At 35.9% G+C, this 19621-nt stretch overlaps 1 pseudogene; it reads left to right on the top strand.

The window, feature by feature from the left end:
• The window catches only part of LOC128163710 (uncharacterized), a 66046-nt pseudogene that overhangs the window by 32476 nt on the left and 13949 nt on the right, over window positions 1-19621 (top strand).

Below are 19621 nucleotides of genomic sequence, written 5' to 3'. Positions count from 1 at the left end.
GTAAACCAATATGCAATCGTGTTGATGTGAGGGCCTGAGTTTGAATGTGTGTAATTTTGATCGTATAACCTAGAAAACTCGGGGATAAACATTTAGAGTTGACCCCAAAGACCTTCAATCTAATTTTCCCTACAAATGCTTAATTGCAGGTGTAAAATGCTGTTTGTTATTAACATGTAATCTGCTACTACAATACACACTTTTCATCCGTAATCTCTGCATTTGTATTTCCGTTTTCTGAAATATCACGGCTGACATGTTACAAATTGACAAATGTAAAGTCTACAACTTTGTCGAATTTTGACATGACCACATATAGAAACAGTGACGTCACTGATAAAAAAAACAAAGGCTAGCTGCAGGTAAATGCATGCTGTAATCGCCGGAATAGGTACAGAATAAATAACAAGAGGCCCAGGGGCCACATCGCTCACCTGAGCAACAATTGCCTTAATTCTGATCAAATTAGCATTACAGTTTCAAAATATCTTGACAACTAAGTACAGTAGATCTTGCTAAAAAAGTTAAAAATCTGCCAATTTTTATCCACCTCTTTCTTTTGGTAAATACCAATCCCCTTTTGTTGTTGTACCTGTAAGAAGATTTTTCTCTATTCCTATATACCCCCCCCCCCCCCATTTTGTGGCCCCACTTTTCTCTAGGGTATCATGGTTTCATCAAACTTATATCTGCATAACCTGTGCTTTCACACTAAGTACTGAGTTTTGGACCGAAAAACTTTCCCAGAATATTTTTAAAGATTTTCTCTATATATTCCTATGTAAAAATTCAAACTGCCATCACGGACCCGCCCTACCACTAGGGACTGTGATTTTAAATTTACAATACCCGAGGATGCCTCTACACAAGTTAAAGTTTTTCTGGCCAAATGGTCTTTAAAAAGAAGATTTTTAAAGATTTTCTCTATATATTCCTATGTAAAAATTGATCCCCCACTGTGGCCACACCATACCACTGGACTATTATTTTAAAAAACTTGAATCTATTCAATTTGGAAATGCTTCCACTCAGATTTGGGCTTTCCTGGCATAATACCGGTAGTTTTGAGAAGAAGATTTTTTAGAGATTTTCTCTATGTATAAAAATGTATCCCCCATTGTGGCCCTGCCCTACCCCCAGGGACCTTGATTTGAACAAACTTGAATCTACATTATCTGAGGATGGTTACCCGCCAATTTGAGCTTTCTTGGTCAAATAGTTTTTGAGAAGAAGATTTTTAAAGATTTTCTCTATATACTCCTATGTAAAATTTGATCCCCCAATTGTGGCCCCACCCTACCCCCTGGGACCATGATTTGAACAAACTTGAATCTACAATACCTGAGAATGCTTCCATTCAAATTTGAGCTTTCCTGGCCTAATAGTTTTTGAGAAGAAGATGTTCTCTATATATTTTATGTAAAACTTGATCCCCTTCTTGTGGCCCCTCCCTACCCCCGGGGACCATGATTTAAACGAGCTTGAATCTACACTACCTGAAGATGATTCCATTATAATTTTAGCTTTTCTGGCCCAATAGTTTTTTAGAAGAAGATTTTTAAAGATTTTGTCTATATATTCCTATGTAAATATTCATCCTCCTATTGTGGCACCACCCTACCCCCGGGGGATCATGATTTGAACAAACTTAAATCTATATTACCTGAGGATGCCTCAACACAAGTTTTAGCTTTTTAGGCCGAATAGTTTTTGAGAAGAAGATTTTTGAAAAATTCCAACAAATTTTCAACAATTCTCAATTATCTCCCCTTTAAAGAGGGCGTGGCCCTTCATTTGAACAAACTTGAATCCCCTTCACCTAGTGGTGCTTTGTGCTAAATTTGGTTGAAATCTGCCCAGTGGTTCTTGAGAAGAAGATGAAAATGTGAAAAGTTAACGACAACGAATACGACAACGACTACGACAACGACAGACAACGGACAAATTGTGATCAGAAAAGCTCACTTGAGCCTTTGGCTCAGGTGAGCTAAAAAAATATATTAGGTAGGCCTATAATCATATTATCTCTGGATAACAACATTTCATAGAAAGTATTATTTTTCGAAAAATTAAAGTATGAGATTGGTATACATTTTACCTAGAGAATGTATAAAAGATGCGATTGAAGAATTCGATCGGCTTCAGACATCCTCTTAGAACTGAAAAAAATTACATTTAATGACTTTTTTTGAATACACGTGTAGAAAGATATATCCACATTTTTATTCATAGGCGTCGGAACCGGGGGAGGGGGGGGGGGGGGCTTAGCCCTCCCACGGATTAGGAATTGCATGAATTCGGGGACAAAAATGGGCAGGTAAGATTGGAGTTAAAGGTATACCTCCCACCCCCACCCACACCCCCACGGATTAGGATTTTCATGATTTGGGGAATTCTTGTCAAGATTTCTGATGATTAATTTAGCATCCCCTTTCAATTTGCTTCCGACGCCACTGTAATTAGAGTACATGCAACAAATTGTTAAAGTATAGGCCTCGGCTGAATTAAGAAAGAATCTCCAAATGCATCCTTATCGCTACCACAAAGTTGTGACAAGACACCCCCCCCCCAACACCCACTGCGAAATATTTACACGGGGTCGGCCAGCTGAGTTGTAAAGTTATCGATAAGAAAAACAAACTATTTAAAGACATTGGTTTTGAGATTGTGATTAATATGAGACATAAGAAGCGACACCCTCTTAATGAATAAAAATTCCAACTGTTGTGAAATTAAAATGTGTATAAATTATTTAAAGAAATGTCTCTTTGCATTGTCGGCAATATATAGGGGAAAAGCCTATCATGCAGGTGAAAATTGGTATTTTTTTAGGGTTTTCCGTTTTTCAACGGAAAACCCTTCTGTTATTCTACTGTTTCTTATTATTATTTTTTTTTTTTTCCCGCAAATTTTGTGCACGAGATTTCTCGAACATTTTTTGTCTGATTGCTATGAAACTTTCAGGGTATGTAGATGATATTAATATCTCTAGACGTTTTTTTCAAATTTTTAAAATTCACTTCCGGTTATGAGTTATTGCCCTTTAATTGAAAATTGGGGGGTCTTTTGTCCAGAGTTGATCTCGGGAACTACAGATGATAGATGCATGAAATTTGGCAAAATTGTTGGTAACATTTTATAATTTTGCTGGCATGAAAATTTTGGTAATTTCTTCGTTAGTTTTTGAGCTATTTGTCGCCAAAGTTTAAGATTTTTTCGGAGCTGAAATTTTGTTGCTTTTTGTATTATAACCTTTAAACTAAAAATATTTTGTTAATACATATAGAACAAAAGTTGTTTAGAATAACGAGAGCTTTCATTTAAAATTAAGAAAAAAGGGCTGGCCCCTATAATTAGGGGTCAGCAGCTCATACACGTATTTTTCTGATAGCAAAAATCGTTATCATTTTATGAAAAAAAATTAATTTAGTTATTGTTAATATATTAAATAATGTCATTTGGTATCAAATTAAACAAGTTCTGTCCTATATTTTTTTTCAAATTTCATAAAACAAATATGTGAGAATCGTACATGAACGAGTTAATATGTCTACATAGACACACAAGCGAACAAATGCCACATTAAGGCCCAGGCATTTACTGCATTACGTTGTGTTGCGTCTTAGATAAATTGTTGTGATTCAATTTCATTTTTTTTCATCTATATCATTTATGAATTCAATGAACACACATTATTTAAACGTTCTATGTGCAACTATTTGTCGGGGCGCCCCTGTTTGTGACCCCCGCGCGCGCGCGCCGAATGTAAACAGTAACGAACGGCATTGTAGAAAAGAGAGAGCCGTAATGCAGAAGAGAAGTTGTGTATTCTTTCGGTGTACACATGCATTTTCAATTTGCTGTGAAACATATGAACATGCACAGGGAACAATACTACATATTTGTTTAAGGAGGATATTTTTCTCGTGTGAATCGTTTACGAGGAAATTCTGACAGCCACACTTCTGTCGACGATCAGCCGTTGATAAGCTACGAGTAATAAAGGAGAAAAGATGGACATTAAAGTGTGTGATTTATGTGGATGTTACTGAAGAAGGTGAGGCTTTTACTCGTTTTAAAGTTTCTTGTTAACTGGTTAAAATTTAGTATATAGTATAGATGTACATGTAAGTACGTGCACACTGTTAGATGTTTTTGTTATGGTGTGGGTGTTTGTTTACTAACGTGTAATTTTTACATGTTTCATGGGTGTTTAGACTCGCTCGAGGTTCATGGGGGACTGGAAAGGGTAACTGAATTTATCTATTTAAAAAAATAACAGATTGTGAATTTTCAACTCAAAATTCAAAGCAGGGTCTAATTAGAAACATACCATATATTCTTATGCAGAAGACTCCAAATGTAGTCATGAATACCCTGTAGACATAACTTCAAGTAAATAAAATTGTATACTTTTCACTTCAGAGTTAAAACATGACTTTAATATCTTTATGATGCCGATCATTGTATCATTAAAGAGGTATAGCAGACCAACGGGTACCCGGTACATGTACTTGTACATGTAGGTTACAAGTTAGAACTATGCCTACCATTCTACCAGTTCACATAATTTTTCTTGTTTAGCAGTTATGATGTGTACTTAAATTGTCCTTGTTAATGTTTTAAATGTAATTTTTTATTCTCTTTTTTTAATCTGACTACTGGCAGTACTGGCGTGCGAGCAGTTCTCGCCGAGGACCATTTCTCGCTGGTGCACTGTTACATCATATTTTCGTATATAATTTTATGTGTTGATAAAATGACGTAACAATGCACTGGTGAGAAATGGTACTCGGCGAGAACTGATCGCACGCCAATATTGATTAATTACAGACAAAAACTGAAGGTTGCGAGTGTTATTTTTAATTGAACAACATTGTTTAAAATAATTCTTTATATATGTGACGATCAGACCGGTTTGAATACCAGTGCCAGATAGCTCAGTTGGTAGAGCACCTGACTAGAGATTCAGGGGGCCCAGGTTCAAATCCCTTCATTATTTCTCCCATCCTGTTACAATATTGGTGTTGTGACCAACCCCTGGAACTAACAGGTTAACTCGATCCTGCCAGGGATGATCTTTGAGGGTGAAGATCATTTAAGGGGGAGGAATGTGACGGTCAGACTGGTTTGAATACCGGTGCCAGATACATGTAGCTCAGTTGGTAGAGTTCCGTTGTTCCGTCGTTATTTCTCCCATCTTTTACATATACATGTATATCAGATATATGACAGATGATTAAGGTCATCACATGTTTTGCAAGATGCAATAAGTGTTAAAAACCTTTACTTTACAACAGAATACATTTAAGTGAATATTTATGTTTCTTGTTATTACTTGGTGTGGTTTTCTTGACAGTGTCGCATAAACAATTTACCCGCTCCTAAAACACAAACTTTCTTTTTGTGGATTCAGCTTACCGCTGATTGGCTGCTGTTGCAGCAGACAAATAAGATATGCACGCACAAAACACAATGAACTTATCAGAGAATGAGTTGAGTTTATTTAAACTGTTGGAATTTGGGTATTTTTTTTTTAAATGTATACTTGTGACAAAACATATATGTGGTACATACAGCTGTAGCTTTATGAAGAAAATTTTGGTTAGACCATATATACCTATCATGCAAGTAAATGATATTTACAAAAAACTTGCAATTTATGGCGCACGAAATATACGCTAGTTTTATAAAGATTGACATACATGTAATGTACCACATTCTTTGAAAAATAATCTATTAAAAATTCTTCATTAAGTTTACTCATACATGTTTTATGCTTATTACACGTAGTATTGTTTTTAAAACATGTAATTTATAAGAAAATAAACAAAAACCCTCGCTAAATTTATTTGCAAACAAAAAATACACAGTAGAATTGATAAAAAATGGTATACCAGAAGCTAATACCAGTACATGTACTTTGACGCTGTTCGGTGGGTAATATTCGTTTGTAATTTACGAATTGAAATATTGACTGTTGCACTACAAGTATGGTAATAAACTCTCTCTCTCTCAAACTCTCTCTCTTTCTCAATTTGATAAGTGTTTATACCTATGAAAATTTTTTAATATTATATTATGACTTGATATGCAAATTTTTGATCTTGTACTGCCTAAATGTTATGTCATGTATTGGGATATGTCATACTTATTACACTGCATGGTCAGTGTATTTTTTACAGAAATACTATGCATATGTTAATGTAAACACAGCTATTACTAGTACATGTATGTAAACACAGCTAATTATTTTTTTTATTTATTTCAGCTCAAAACAGACTCTTGTTACCACATGGCTTTTACCGGTACCTGTTGATCTTGTGGGTCAGCTCCTGAGATTAACCTGTCACCTCTATCCACATGCATATTCCTTGTGTTCTACAGACTATTTACTGGTAATTCAAATTAAATCCGATAGTGCATGAACAATAATGGAACTTGAAGAAAGCATCATGCCATGTTGTGGTTTGTGTTTGATAAGAAATTATGAAAACAAAATTAAGGCTGTTTAAAGAAATTCATAATTGCTGTGAAAATTTGTTTTTCAATAAAAGTATACAATTATGTTTCCTTTATTTTTTATTTCATAAAGATATTTAGATGTGTTTACATAATTGAAACCCCCCCCCCCCTATTTAATTGTCTGCATTAAGATTACATGTAGGATATGTAAATGTACATTTGACTTTGAAATAACATTTGCTATGATAATTACTTTTGAAATGAACAAGAAACAACCTATTTCTACCTTTCTAAGGTATATATGCTTAAAAAAGTAGAAAAACATGTCAAATTTGAACATTTTTCATTGAAATCAACTCTGTCTCCAGCTACCTGGGTGTGTTTGAATTTAATTCTAATTTAAGGCAGATGTCTAACTTGTAGGTTGTAACTTACTGTTTTAGCATGGTTAGAAGAAGACTAGAAATCAGAATAGATTAGATATTCACTAAATATGATTGTTAGCTTACTTTTTTCATGAAAACAAGAAATCACAAGCAGGACAGCTGTCTATTTGTTAATTAAAATGGTACAAATCATACAATAAACAAATAAAGATCACATTTTAGAATCATTGATGATTGTTTTCAAATATGTGTGAGAAATGACTCAAGGAAATTGCCACATGTTTCATAAAATTAGGTAAAACATTTCAAACCATGACTTTTTATGAAAATCAAAAGATTGGGGGGGGGGGGGGGGTATACATGTAAGGGTATTTCTAAGTGATGTGAAGCTTTTATCATGATTATATCATGTAGGCATATGTTGTATTGAATAAGGTTTCTTTTTAAAGGTGGTTGAACAAAAGTTGACCTCTAAAAGGTCAGATAAAGATGTTTTACTATGGAGAGCCCTGTAAATCTGTGTTTACTAAAGGAAATTGGAAATGGTGGGTTCACTTAAATGGCCATATTTTTATTAAACCTCAATGGAATTGGCAATATGTGGTATTCTTTTTCTCAGAATTGCATTAGCTTTCTTATTCTAAGACAAACCGTCTTTTCATAAAAATGTTAGTGTACTAAGTTAAAGATACAAGGAACAGTTTCGGATAAAGTACCGTCAATATTTTTGTAAAATTGAGAGTGACTGTACTTGAAGGTTTATCATTGTTGCGTAGATTCATGAAATGAATTTTAATGATTACCAATAGTTAGAGGGATGTCTCTTGTTGGAATTGGTAAGCAATATTAAGGCCTCTAATTTTAAGTACATGAGAAGCAGAAATAAATTGCGAAACTTGCGGCTATGACAGATATGTTGACTTTACAGTGAAATTGAAGGTTACAAACGGGAGGTTATATAACATGAAATGTAGGTGGATGGGATATTATATGCCTATTTAGTATTTACTGGGTATGAGGACAATAGCAAGTTTATTGTCCCCCAAGACAGCAAATATTTAATGAGGCAAAGCCAAGGGAAATAGTAGCTGTTGAATGGGACAATAAACTTGCTATTGTCCGAATAGTCAGTTAATTGGTATTTCATTATACAGAAGAAAACTTTATTTGTCTGCGATGCAGAATTTCTGGATGATAAACAAATTAGAGTTAAATCAAACTTTGTATTTAATGCGGCGATCTTATTAGGTCAGAGGTGTTCCGAGTTTAAGGTGATATGGGACACTTCCATGTTGTGACGTATTGTTTTAATTATCGAAATAAACAATAAAATAAAGTGTAATTATATAAGTACATGTAGTTTCTTCTCAAAAATGGTCACCTAACTCCTTAGCACAGTGGGTTAGAGGGTTTACTAGGAACCTGTAAGTTCGAATCCCGCTGGGGTTTTTACAATTTTTACCTTTTCAAATATTTTTAAAGCTATTTTTTGGTTAAATATTGTAAAATTTGAAAATTCTAAACCGGTGAAAAGTTTTCAATTATATAGTACTTTAATCCACATTAATATCGACAGATGTCCTATACCACCTTAAAAAGGAGGGAAATCAAATTCTGCTAATGAATGGTTTTGATGACTATTCACCATGGGCAGATAGCATGGATACTATTTTAGATAAAAAGGCATGTTTATGCGGGCACCTTCTAGTGATCAATTTGTCGGTCTGTCCATCCGAGATGGCTTGACAGGAGCATAGCTTCTCTCCCCTTGGCCCAATCTGGCTCATACCTCATCCACAGGGTTCCTTTGGTTGAAGGATGTGCAGTGACCTTGAACCATGTTTTTAGGTATAAGGTTAAGGTCATAGCAGAATTATATATATAAAATCCTTGTCTGGGGCATATCTTTTTTTCCTTTGGTCCAATCTGGCTAATACTCACAGAGTGTCTCTATGGTTAAACGATGTGCAGTGACCTTGCATGAAATTTCTAGGTAACGGGTGAAGATCATATCGGATCATGCAAAAATCCTTTTTTGAGAGCATATATAATTCTACTAACCCCTATTTGGCTCAGACTTCACATAAGCAGAGCTTTTGAGTAAAGGGTGAAAGAACTGTGAAGGTCATATCAGAATTATATTTTTAAAAATCCTTGTCCGGAGTATATCTTCTCTCCCTTTGCTCCATTCAGCCTCATACTTTACCCACATGATGCCTTTGTTCAAAATATATGCAATGACCTCGAATGATATTTGGAGATGAAGAGTCAAGGTCATATCAGATCACACAAAAATCCATATTTTAAGAGCATAGATATACTCTCCTTTTAGCCCCTATTTGGCTAATATTTTACCTTTACAGAGTTTATTGGTTAATGGCGTGCAGTGACCTTGAACCAAGTCTGTCAATGTGAAGGTCATAGCAGATCTTTTTAAAATTAGTTTTAAATAGTAGATTATTTTCCAAATATGCTTAATCTTGGTCAGATTGAACAAAAATGCATGTATGTTAGGGGGAATGAAATTGAATTAAAAGTTCTATGCCAGCTGGAAAAATTTCAAGTTATAGGTCAAGGTCAAAGCAGAATTCTCTGAAATAACATAAGCGGGGCCCTTTGAAATGTTCACCATTTCAATGTTGTCTGGTTCATAGTAATTTTACATAGAAAATATTCACAGAAGTACAGTAAAGTAAACTTAACATCGATAAGTTTCTGACAATTTATGACGCAACGAGCACACAGTACGAAAGGTCAACCTTTTGAAAAGCAGTGAAGAGGAAAAGTTGCTCAGAATTATGTTTTAAACAAAATTGATTTTTTACATAAATTTTAATTTTGCATTCTGGGTTAAGAAAAAAGATGTTAGTTCAAGGTAAAGTAAACTTGTACCTAAAATGAAGTCAAATTTGTTAAGTCGTACTTAAACACATTGGTTTTTTTTGTTAAGTCGTTCTTGAAATGGTTAAGGGTTTTTGGTTAAGTCGTACTTAAAAACATTCGGATTATGTTAAGTTGTACCAAGAATCATTCGATTTTTTTTTATCTTTTTGTACATAGGTTTCTTTTTTACTAGATAAAGAACTCTGCTTCTTAGACGTACTTCTAGCGTTGCTTTCGACATTAGCGGAAAACCCACTCGTTGCTTTGCAACGAGCTTTGCTCTAGTTTTCTTTATTATTTCAAGCAATTTTTACGGGATATGAGTATGACGTCCTGAATGTATGTTCAATACAGACTCACTTTGTGAAGTTAGTTGATAAAATTTTTCTGGAGAGCTATTATAACACAGCTCTACAGCCACTTGTGAACGAGCTGCAGGTCTGTAGCTCCCGGTCTGAAAAAATTCGAATGGACGGCTTGGGAGGTACAGTGCCTCCCATAGTAAACACTTCAATTTACGGCGCACATAGAATATGCGGTTTTTTTATTATTATTAAAGATTGTGGTATTATTTATATTTCACTTACACAACAACAAAAAAGTATAAATACATGTAAAGTAACTTAAATTTTTCCGCGAAAAATTACCAAATCTTTGCAGGTTGTTATTTTTAACTAATTCAGAAAAATAGCAAGAGTCAAGCTGTCAATTGACAGCAAACCGGGTTTTGTTTTTCTATAATCCATTTCTCAGTCCTGAATTGATAAATACTACTTATCCAAATAAATGGGGTACTCTATATGCAATGTGTTTGTCCAACAATACATGTAACTAAGTTCAACAGCTGATATTTTTTTCATAAATTACCAGAAATCAAAATCCTAGCAATTCGCATACCTCTGATATATGTATAATAGATCTGCAAAAGAACATGTACAACTTCCTATCTTGAAAACTGTTCGAGGAGTTATCGGTACAATAAGGGTACCTTTTTGACAGCCACTCGCCCGCCCGCCATTTTTACTATTTCAATAATCGGAAACCCGGTTAAAAATTCTTTCTCAAAATTCTTAGAATTCAGAAGCAATGGAGTTACATGGGACCTCACGGTGGTCTTCGAACCTCATGCCGCTCAAAATATAGTTGGCCCCCTTAGAAAATTTCTTGATCCGTCTCATTTCTAGAAAAGAGTACGCATTAACTTATATTACAGTTTAAATTACATGTAAAATTTTTTTTTAGAGAAATATGATACTAGGCATTTGCTTTTATAATACCATGAGAATTATATTACGGAAATTAGCGCATTCGTCACATCGGCAACGATTTTTTTTCTACATGAACCTCTCTTGTTTGGTCCAGTTTCAATCATACCTCAAATTTTTTTCTAAAAATAATATCGGTGTTTTCGATAGAAAAGCTTATTGCAACAGATTAGCTGAATATTATGTTTATTTTTCATCCATTCCGGCAGTTACGGCATGCCTCTTCAATCAGCAAGGCAGTTGCCATATAAAGTCATGTCAAAATTTGACAAACTTGTAGACTTCACATTTGTCAATTTGTACCATGTCAGATATGCTATTGCCGAGCCTGAATTTACAAATGCAGAAACTACGGATTGAAAGTGTGCAAAGTTGAAGGTTGAATTCACTAATGTAAACAATAAAAATGCAAAATGAGCATCATGCAAAGGAACTGAGTCAAATCTTACACGTGTTTATGCTCGAGTTTTTTAAGTGACACGATCAGAATTACACACATTCAAACTCAGGCCCTCACATCAACACGATTGCATATTGGATTTACAAGTTTACATGTCTGGATTTTTTAACTTTAAGAGTGCTTTACAGCATTTTTAAGATTTGGTTTCATTAAAAGTCCATCCAAAAAGCAAAGCGTCGGGGTAAGTGGCATCCGGATTAACAAGATTTCGCTGTATGCAGGCTTTTCCCTCCATAGTGTGAAAGCATCCTCAGGTAGTGTAAATTCAAAGTTGTGAAAATCATGACCCCTGGGGGTAGGGTGATGCCACAATGAGGGTCGAATTTTTACATAGGAATATATAGAGTAAATCTTTAAAAATCTTCTTCTCAGAAACTAATCAGCCAGGAAAGTTGAAACTTATGTGGAAGCATCCTCAGGTAGAGTAAATTTAAAGTTGTTAAAATCATGACCCCTGGGTGTAGGGTGGGGCTACAATGGGGGGGGGGGGGTGTCGAATTTTTACATAGGAATATGTAAATAATATGTAAATAAAATAGATTAAATTTTTAAAAAATCTTCTTCCCAGACACCAATTGGCCAGAAAAGCTGAAACTTTTGTGGAAGCATATGGTTTTACTTATATGCAAGTATTTTGACATATTGCTGATTCTTTAAAATAGTAAAAACTCTGGCCCCTGGACAATTCTTGGACCTCACAAGGGGTTCAGAGTTTGATGTAGTTTTATATCCCATATATAAGCAATTGTTTAGGATATTTTTTAGAATTGATGTGATATGACTATAAAATCATCCTGTTAGAAAAAGGGACTTGATTATAAACATAAGTATATTCAGGGGGAAAATGAATTTTTATTTATACAGGATCTACATGTATTATACTACATTGTCCAGAAAATTTGTATTATGACTCCATTAAGCTGATTTTATCGTGCCTATTGTTACTCAGGTGAGCGATGTGGCCCATGAGCCTCTTGATTTTGTCTGTCGTCGATCAACATTTCGGCATTTGGATTTTTTTTAAATGTCGGCCGACTGACGATCGAGGGTCAACTGGTCTTTGGGGCGATTTTAACAAATCAGCTGATGCACTGAAGATCAACTTATACAGATTAGGTCTAACATTTACCCTCTATCGGTTAATAAATAAGTGATGGTCAGGCGCGGAACCCTTTTCATGGATAAATTGAATCAATGTCCACAAGGGCACAGGTGAATATATTTAAAAAATCCGTTTTCTGTTAGTTTCTATTATGAAATGAGCTATTTTAGCCCAAAATACAAAGTTATCTCTCTTTGTTTGACCAAATCATTTATATTTAATGAAAATATACATAAATATTTACATTTAAATATTATAAAACAATAAATTTAAATAGACAATTATTTAAAAAATGACTTTTTGTTAGGCGGCTTAACAATGCTATAGTTCGCAGTCCTTTGTTAGAAAGAGAGAGAGAGAGAGAGAGAGAGTTCATGTTTAGAGAGAAAGACAGAGAGAGAGAGATATATATAGAGGAAAACTTTGTCTGAGAAAGATTGACAGAGAAAGCGAGCAATAGTACATATCAGAAATGGAAGAGAAAGAGAATAAGAAAGGTTAAAAGCAATAGTACATATCAGAGAGAGAGAGAGAGAGAGAGAGAGAGAGAGAGGGGTAAAAAGCAATAGCACATATCAGAGAGGGGGTATAGAGAGTGTGAGTACTTTTGCTATCATTTTTTTCTCTCTCTAATTTATTTTCTGCTTACAATTTACTCTCTTTCTTGGACATTTACTCTCTGTTTTGCAAATGGAGTCTGTGAGAGAAGGGGAGAGAGTAAACAGTTATCATGTTAAGCAGAGAAATTCTAAAAGAGAGAGAGATGTTAAGCAGAAAAAGTCTGGAGAAATATGGACAAAAAGAGAAAGAAGAGTATATGTTTATCTCAGAGAGAGAGAGAGAGAGAGAGAGAGAGAGAGAGAGAGAGAGAATTAGAGTGAAAAAGAGGCATAGTGCATATTCAGGGGAAAAATAGAGAAGGAGCAAGGTGAGAAAGAGTACATGTCTCAAGAGAGAGACAAACAGACAGACGGACGGACAGACAGACAGACGGACAGACAGATAGAGAGGAGGGGGTAAATGTTTAGTAGAGTGATCAGAAAAGGTTTTAATGAGAGAGATAGATTAAAAAAAGAGATACTTGTAGAAAGAAAGCGAGAGTACATGTTTAACAGTAAGTCTGAGAAAGAGCAAGAGAGAGAGAGAGGGGGGGGGGGGGTAAATGTTTAGTAGAGTGATCAGAAAAGTTGAGTGTTTCTGTAACCAGAGCCAGAATGGTGAATCATTTTCAATATGAATCATCATGTATCTTTGTAGGGAAAATATATTTTTACTTTAAAGTAACATCAATCTTAAATGAAAATATTTCATATAAAATTTGAGTTAATATATGGAAAGAATGTGGTTGACTTCATTTAAAACATTTTTTTTAACAGGTTGTGGTTTTGAAACCTCCACAGAATGGAAACAGCAAGCATTCCATGCAAAGTACATCAGTGTTCTAAGTGTCCGGGGGACACAGAGTACCATTGTGTATCGTGTCCATGTGATCTGTGTCCCCAGTGTAAAGAGAACCATGTAAAAGATATCCAAACAATAGACCATGATGTTGTGTCACACCGTGATAAAATCAACTACATCCCAACACAAGAGATCTGTGTGAGACATCCAAGTCATGTTTATACAAAGTACTGTGAACATTGTCAAGTCCCTGTGTGTAATTCTTGGTTTGGACATAAATCCCACAGATTCCCAATTACTGTCTTTAAAAAAAGAAGACACAAGGTTGAGAGTATACAAGCAGCATATCAAACAAAGCGACAACAACACAGAGGAACCATTCACACCATCAGAAGTGAGGCTCTCTTTTACAGACCTGTTCTCCTGCCACGAATCAAAACTGATTTCAAAACCTGTCGCACAGAATTCTCCCTCTATCAATCAGAGATGTTTACAAAGGCCCAGACACTGAAGCATCTCATTGACATAATACAAAAAGATTTCATGTGTAATGTGTTCTGTGACTTTAATTTCAAACACAGATGTTTAAAACAGAAGAAAGAAATGATCATACATATTGTCAGCCTACAGAGATATGTATACATATATGAACAGAGGAGAGTCATCAGACCGCTACAATTCCTCTCCACCATAAAGACAGCCCTCCCCCAGATACATCCTACACTCCACACCAGCCAGCTCTCCATGACTGAGTCACTCAACAAGGAGGATGTGATGGAGTCACTGAGTGCAATCCAAATCACAGAGAGAGGAAACCGACGCGTAGGAAACCAGTGTCTGCTAAAACTGACGTCTGGTGCTGAGCTCCATCAATCTCTCACAGTGACAGGTGTTGATCGTTGTTTACACATTTCCTGTGTGACATCAGACCGGGTCTGGGTCAGTGATATAAACAATCTCATGTTGACAGACACAACAGGTGTCCCTCTACATCGTGTGAAGGATTCATGTAGTGGTTATAAAGGATTACACACAGTGAACAGTGAGAGTGAACTGATTTATATAGATTGGAAACATAACATCAACAAACTGTCAAAGGATATGAAAACAACCACCACATTTATCAAGAGAACAGACTCTACATGGAGACCACGGTGTGTGTACTGGTCCCCGTCCACTGGGGATCTACTGGTCGGGATGTATAACGATGATACATACACAAGCAAAGTAACCCGGTACAACCAGAGTGGGCAACTGATACAAACTATACACCATGACAACACAGGACGGGGACTGTATAGATTACCTAGCTATATAACAGAGAACAACAATGGGGATGTCGTGGTGTCTGACTCTATAGAATATAGGTCTGGTGCTGTAGTGGTGACAGAGCGTGGAGGAAGACATCATTTCTCCTACACAGGACCTCCATTAGGATCAGGACTACAGCCATGTGGAATCTGTACTGACGCGCTGTCACACATCCTGGTGTGTGATGATATAACCAAAACAGTACAGATGTTGGACAAGGACGGTCAGTTCCTGTCACATCTACTGACAACATCACAAGAGATGGGTGAACCATGGAGCCTGAGTTATGATGTCGACACTCACCGTCTCTGGGTCGGATCATACAACAACAAGGTGTGTGTCTACAGGTATATCACCAGACAGGACGCTCTGACAGGTAAGTCTGAGTCATTATCATTGATGTAGTATATATGTGTTAGGTATCATACAGGTTTCAATGAGATCTAAGTATACCTTAGTGTTTTTTGTTATATCACACAAGTCATATTAGATTGTTAATTCAGTTTATATCTATTTCATTGTGATTGTAATTCATATATTAGTTATATATCCATGTAATTGTTATTCATTATTACATGTATGTACATGTTACCATATGTAGTTTATTACTTTTTTTCTATTTATGCTCAAACTTATTTAAATAAGAAGATGCAAACATTATTATGGTTATTAAAATAAGTTATGTATACAAGAGAAATTCATTTTAAATTGTTAAAATAAGTTTGATACTTACTTTAATCAGAGTATTGAATTATTTAACTTAATCTACTCCTTGTAACAGGATTAGAACTCTATGTTTGATGTTTGTAGATCAAAGTCGTGTAATGGAGTCACTGAGTGGAATCCCCACCCCAGGGACAGAAAAATCACAGCAAGGAAACCAGTGTCTGCTGAAACTGATGTCTCCCCCCGAGTTACTTCACTCTCTCACAGTGACAGGTGTTAGTCGTTGTTATCACATTTCCTGTGTGACATCAGACCGGGTCTGGGTCAGTGATAATAGAAACAATCTCATGTTGACAGACACAACAGGTGTCCCTCTACATCGTGTGGAGGATTCATGTAGTAGTTCATTTAGAGGATTACACACAGTGAACAGTGAGAGTGAACTGATTTATATAGATAGGAATTATAAAATCAACAAACTGTCTAAGAATATGAAAACAACCACCACATTTATAAAGAGAACAGACTCTACATGGGAACCATGGTGTGTGTACTGGTCCCCGTCCACTGGGGATCTACTGGTCGGGATGCGTTTTACACATACATACACAGGCAAGGTAACCCGGTACAACCAGAGTGGACAACTCACACAAACCATACAACACGACAACACAGGTCGGGGACTGTATAGTGGACCTCGCTATATAACAGAGAACAATAATGGGGATGTCGTGGTGTCTGACTCTAGGTCTGGTGCTGTAGTGGTGATAGAGCGTGGAGGAAGACATCGTTTCTCCTACACAGGACATCCATCAGGATCAGGACTAGAGCCACGTGGCATCTGTACTGACGCGCTGTCACACATCCTGGTGTGTGATGGATGGACCAACACAGTACAGATGTTGGATAAGGACGGTCAGTTCCTGTCACATTTACTGACAGAATCACAAGAGATGCGTGTACCACGGAGCCTGAGTTATGATGTCAACACTCATCATCTCTGGGTCGGATCAGGATCATGGTGTGACAACAACACGGTGGTTATATACAGGTATATCACCAGACAGGACGCTCTGACAGGTAAGTCTGAGTCATTATCATTCACATTAATTAGATATAGATAACTAAGGCACACAGTCCGTGTTAATTATCAGTCAATAAGATACATGTAAGACATGTTTATCTGTGTGATTGTTTGTCAATATACCGGTAAACAACTCATTGTTACAGGGTTAGCTGTATCTACCAGTCATTGGGATTCATTGTTTATCTAAAATGAATAGAAATTAAATATATTTCATAATAAGATTTACAGTCACATATCATTCTAATTAGTTAATTTATAGAACAGTTCATTGTAATTTATAAACCAGATTTTAATATATTGACACATGTATTTGTAATTTGTTTTGTTAAAAGTACGTGTCAATTGAATTAATTTAATTAATTACATAACAATTAAAGCATGTGTCAACGTTATTAGTTTAAACTTATTTGTAGATGTAGTTCTATACTATCTTTATTAATTTAACTTTATTTATTTGTAGTTGTGTATGTATCACTACATAACCTGTATGATATAGATTAATTAACAACTAATTAATGACTTGTTGTAGATGAGCAAAGACCCCGTCCTGATGGGGAGACCATGTTCAGCTCCACACCAGCCGTAGAATGGAGATAGCTTGGATATTGACTGCTTGTAAATGTTTCTGTACAAATCTAGTCTGCTCTCAAAACCACACATGTTTTCATTTTGTTCAACATCTGCAGCTGAAATTGAGCTGTGTATAATTCCCATGGACTGTAATACTGACTCCTGTTTATTTCACACTTTGTGATCATCCAAACATGGCTGTATGTTGCCATGTGTAGAATTAAATGTAATAAAAAATGAACTGCAGATATAAATTGAATAATGATTAATTACTATTAGTGTTTAGATGTGTACTATCTAAGACTTACTAGTGATCCGAACACTGAGTGAGATCGTAGACTGCAAGCCGAGAATGCTCAGGAACTCAAGAAGGTGGCCCTTAAACTCTATTTCAAGAGGAAGAATCTCAGATCCACTAAGTCTCGTTACAAGGTTCGACTCGAGCAGCTCAGCACAGGAGTGGAGCATGAGGGGGCCAAATCAAACGACCTTCAGGGGTGAGTTGTGAGCTACGGAGTTCTGTCTCAGTGAGACAGTAGACTGAGATAATGAGGGTCAACAAACAGTAAACTCGAGAGAAAGCAACTATTTCAATGATAATTTTACTCTCATCTACACCTCAATAGACAGCAATTAGCACTAATATTTCTAGGTGCTTATATGGAGGATTAAAGTCCTTCATTTTAACTGTATCACTGATTTTTTTAGGCTTTATTTAAATCAATGTCTATTTTCTCTAGAGCGATTGTTTATACTAGTATAAAGGTTTAATGGTTCAGTTGTATATATATACATGTACTAGTGAACAGAGTTAGTATAAATGTTATAGAATATGGTTTAGTTGTACATAACATTAATATTAATACATTTTGTATACAGAGCTATAGAGATGGTGAGAGCTATCAATGACAAACTCGGAGAGAATCTGGACAATGAGCGTCGATCACTCCCCAAGAGTACAGATTGAGAAAACTCAATCTTTGAGAACATGCAGCTTGAGTTAGAATCAGAACGTGCCAAAGTTAAAGATCTCAAAAACTCAGTGGAGTGAGAAAAGCAAAGGCTTTAATCTCAGGTGACTGCTCTCGAGTCTCAGACGAGTGTACTCAAAGACGAGCTTGAGCAGGAAAGGTTGGCTTGCCGCCAGATGAAGAACGAGATAGACCAGATACAGGTGAATGAGTGTGGAGTTATTGTGTCTCACTCATTTAATTGTGTCTTGCTCATTACACATAGTGGAACAGTCTGTGATATGAATTTAAAAACATAAAGTTGATATAATAGATTTAATTATTCATTAGGTCATTTTCATAATCTACATGTTGTTATTGCTCTGTTGAATTACATGATTTCAACTTTTCCCAGCATGCTATTGGCTCGTCATGACCGGCTAAAAGCAAGCAGGAAGCAAATGAAGTCTGTGGTATATAAAAGAGAGTTGTTTTGAACATTTAACTAATTGTTTGTGTTTGCTCAGCTTCAGAAACTAGACATCACACGGCACTATGAACACGAACGTGACCAAGTCTCACGGCTCAAGTCTGAACGTGAACTCCTGAGGTCAGAGGTCAAATCCCTGAAGGATGTCATGAACGAGAAGGAGAGAATTTTTTTAAGCATGAAAATGAGTTAGAAATTCAGCGAATGACTCAGTGAGTTCTAGATCTAGAGGATCAAGTCTCAGAGACTCAAGAACGTGAGATGGAAGCCACTCGGGAACTACAGCAGGAGAAGCTATGCTCGACTCACCAGCAAGTAGACTCAGAAGGCAGTAAAGAGGATCCGATTCACTGGAACATTTACAAAAATCAGCTCAAGGGTATATGTCAGAGTCTGCAGTATCTAATACTACAGTATCAGGATCAGTTATCCTCATAGTAAGGTAACTGAAATGGGGGGGGGTAAATATGGGAAACCAACAGTATAAATGTAGGTCAGAAGGACGTTCAGCTACTCGTCAGATCTACATGTACTTTCAAATTTTATACACTGATAAAGGCCGTGCACATTCCTTTTTGGTTTTAA

The sequence above is a fragment of the Crassostrea angulata genome, chromosome 9, assembly GCF_025612915.1.
Source record: "Crassostrea angulata isolate pt1a10 chromosome 9, ASM2561291v2, whole genome shotgun sequence".
Lineage (NCBI taxonomy): Eukaryota > Metazoa > Mollusca > Bivalvia > Ostreida > Ostreidae > Magallana > Magallana angulata.
This window is presented reverse-complemented; position numbering and strand designations above follow the sequence as displayed.